We start from the raw sequence: 4,042 nt of genomic DNA on the forward strand, positions 1-4,042 counted from the left end.
GTTTTTTGTTCATGGTCCATCTTGGTTTTAATGTCCAGCCCTAATTAGAACTGAAGAGGATATTTCCTCTCCCAGCGCTTCTCTGGGCAAAGAGGCACCAACAGATTTTCCAATAACGATGAAAACATCTGGACAGATCTTTAACTTTCATGCATTGAGCTGCTTCCTCGGAAACGACCTCCTTCCCTCCCACCCCTTCGGTCAGCTATCACTGTCCCCCACCCCCATCCCAGGCGTTGTGAATCGCTACGGAGCGGTTGGTATCATAGAATCATAAAATCATATCTCGTTTGGGCATTAATGGCCCTTTCTGCGCAGGGGAAACGTTCTAAAAATGCTGCACGGCTGCTAACTTTAACATTGGGTGCCCTAGTGAAGATGGGCCACTGGCTACTGTTGTCTTTTACTGTTGTCAATAGCCCAACCAGGGTTAGATGACATAGAGGTAAAAACACTTGAAACCAGTCTACACGGGTGCTCCTGCAGTTATTAGCCTGGGTGGAGTTGCACTACAGCAGAGGTGAGAAACTTGCCCCCAAACCTCTGTGTAGACACAACCTCTAAGGCTGCAGAGTGGAGGGGAAGCAATTTCTAATTCTGGGGGTGGCTTTTAATGGTGTGGTCAACTGTAAAATGGACTGAAGTGGTCAAACTCCTTTTGCACAGTTCACGGAACAGTCCTCTGAGGGAACAACTTTGGGTCACAGCCAACCTAGGTTGTATATGAACTACCAGCCTAGGAGAGAAAATATCTATAGCCCACCCACTCTCCTTGTTCCTATCCTGTTGGTTCTTCGCCAGTGTGCTGCTACAAGCAGAAATTAGGGGAAACGATAAAAGTAAAAGTTAGTTGCTGTAATGCATCTAGGCTTTTTATTTTATATGGTGAAAGTGAGAAGTGATGGACATATCCAGTGCTAGCAGAACCAGGATCTTGGAATTCACATGTTGTCCCCTTTGTATCTGTATATAATGACAAAAGAGAAGGCACTTTGGTAAAAATGTGACTTTAGTTTTGCCATATCCTGACATTTAAAATATAGATCTACTACTTAAGACAAAATCATCAAGGAAGAGAAAAACACATGCAAATATTGGCTCTGATTCAGCAGATACTGAAGTAGGGGTCCAGTTTTAAGCGTTCCAGTATAGTCCTATTGAAGTCACATGGGATTAGTAAAGATAGGCATATACTTCAGCACTTTGCTGAATTGGGTCCAGAAAAAGCCTCCCAGAATCTGGCTACATGCTGAAGGCTCATAGTCTATCTGTGATTATTTTTTTCGTAAGAAGAAGAAGAAGTAAAACTGAACCATTACTTCAAAATAAAATAAAAAAAATAGATTTAAAAGCAACATTTGGAAAAATGAAAAATTCTTTGTGCCAGAAGGAAACACGTGCTCTTTATCCCATTAAAGATCCAGTCAGTTGAAGCCACTGTCAGAGCAGCCCAAGATGCATCCAGCTCTGTGTCTCAGAATTTTCAATATTTGAAAAGGAAAGGAAAGGAAATCTTAGGTCTAAAATGTGATTTTACTTAGTTCCCAATACGATAGAAACAAAGCAAACGACAAACCCCTAAATGCTTCTAGAGAAAAAATGTGCTTAACCACATTTCCAAACTTTCTGTCTGTCTTTCTGTTTTTGACATATAATATCTACCCTGGCAGCCAATGGGTCATATTCTAAACTCTATCATTGCTCTCATTGATGACAAAGCCCAACACACAGCCCTATAAAAATAATATTCACAAAATATGCACTTGATCCTGCAGTCCTTACTCAGGCAAAACTCCCCACTGAAGTTGAGGGGAGCTTTGCCTGAATAAGGAATGGAAGATCAAGTCCAATGAAACGGGACATCTATAATATTACATTCAAAATGGACATGGATGTAAAAGTCACTGCTAGATCTCTATCTGCACCAATTCTGAGATTCTAGGGATCCATCGTTGGTACAGCTTTCAAACTGTAATAGAGGTCTAACGAAGAGATCTTTTAGCCATCTGCTTAGAGCAGGAAGTCTCTCTCTCATTCTCATTCCTAATGCATTTATTCTGAAAGATTTGTTAGCATTTGCTGGATTAAAACTCCAGTGGGATAAAATGTCCTGAAATACAGATTTACATCCTCCACTCTGACGTGAGTAACTGATGTTGGCTCTGTGTACATTTTCATGATAAGCCCCAGCAGTTCTGGAATAAATCTTCATTTTATACTCGACATCTGAAATGACTGGTGGTTGGAGCCAATCTGAATTGATTTTATATTACACTCAAAAATTATGCTCAAAAGAATATTAAGGTTGCAGAATCAAGCACTCAAAAGTTAGGAAGTGCTAGAATTAAGGTTGCCCATGAAACCTTAATTTATCCCTTTTGTGTATTTGCATGGTGATACAATCTCTAATTACATGGTCGTATACTGAATGTTGCCCTGGTGATTTGTAATACTTAGACACAGGGGAAGTTTAAGATTCTCTCTGAATTTCCTTTGCCCTTGTTGGCTCAAGTGAGATAATGTATATTATAAGAGCCATATATATATATATAGATAGATAGAGAGAGAGAGAGAGAGAGAGAGAGAGAGAGAGAGATACCTATCTCATAGAACTGGAAGGGACCCTGAAAGGTCATTGAGTCCAGCCCCCTGCCTTCACTAGCAGGACCAAGTACTGATTTTTGCCCTAGATCCCTAAGTGGGTTTAGCAGGCCAATGCTCAAACCACTGAGCTATCCCTCCCCCCTGAGCCAAGCTGGTGGTGTGCTGTACATACAGTCATTTTGGGTGCCCCTGGTTTATCTGATGATGCAGAAGCAGCCAGGCGCTATGCTTCTTATTACTAGGGGTCTCTCTCTTGTTCATGCATGTTTATAATTTAAATGTAAGTGACATGCTAAATCCCTGAAGATGTGAGATCTTCACTCAGCTGCCTCTCTGGACATCCTGCCTGTCCACAAATTGAATGAATACTGGAAGGGCCAGGGATTAAAGCCAGAAGCAACCAAAATCATGTTTTGGCTGTAAATGACACTCTGACCCACGGTATGGAAACAGGACTGGGCAGTGAAAACAAGTGAGGAGATCCAGGGTGTAAAACCAATGAGGAGATGCCACACAACTGAGTCAAAAGCCAGGTCATCTATTGCTAATATTTGAAGTGGAATTTGAACAGTTAATTTTGCCTGACATAATGACTTTATAATTTAGGAAACAACTGAATCTCTCTGATTGACTGAGAGGGTTTTCCTGCCCATGCTCAGTTCTTGTTAGTCCTTATTATGTCTAATTTCCACTTCACAATAATTAAGACCCTCCAGATCTTCTTAGAGTGAAGATTCCATTTATAGAATCCTTCAGCCTACTACACTGCCAAGAATGGCAGGCCTATCATGTCTGCTTGCTTCAGTGTTAACTACTGCATGTAGTGCCACTCTAGGGCTAGGTTACTTAGTGGTGTCAAATGTGCTGAGACAGTAGTCCATTAGGAACTGGACTGAGGCCACTACCTCATTTCATCTAGTCCATCAAAAAGATGTCAGATGGGACCAACTCTGGTTACTTACCAACCTGGGCTAGATTTGAAGTGGATTGCAATCTAGAGGTTAGAGACTCCCTATCCCATCACCGATATAGCCCCACCACCACAACTCCTTTGTGGTCTCATTTCTGTGCAAGATGGAGCTGAAGGAGGTTCCCATAGCTTATCTAGGCTGTGTTGTAAGCATGAGGCTCTGCCCTAGGGTGACCAGATATCCTGATTTTATAGGGACAGTCCTGATATTTAGGGCTTTGTCTTATGTAGGCACCTATTACCCCCCACCCCCGTCCCGATTTTTCACACTTGGTATCTGGTCACTCTACTCTGCCCAAGCAGCACAGTGTAATATATTTTATATAATATATGCCTGTGTGTAAATTTAGAGTCAACAACTCCCTCACACAATTGCAGAGCTCAAGGACTATCCTATCAGATGGCCGCTGGCTGGTGGGGTATTTATAATCCATTGCTGACTGGAATGGATATGAATCTGTCATCCTT

The sequence above is a fragment of the Terrapene carolina genome, unplaced genomic scaffold, assembly GCF_002925995.2.
Source record: "Terrapene carolina triunguis isolate 2854851 unplaced genomic scaffold, T_m_triunguis-2.0 Scaffold629, whole genome shotgun sequence".
Lineage (NCBI taxonomy): Eukaryota > Metazoa > Chordata > Testudines > Emydidae > Terrapene > Terrapene triunguis.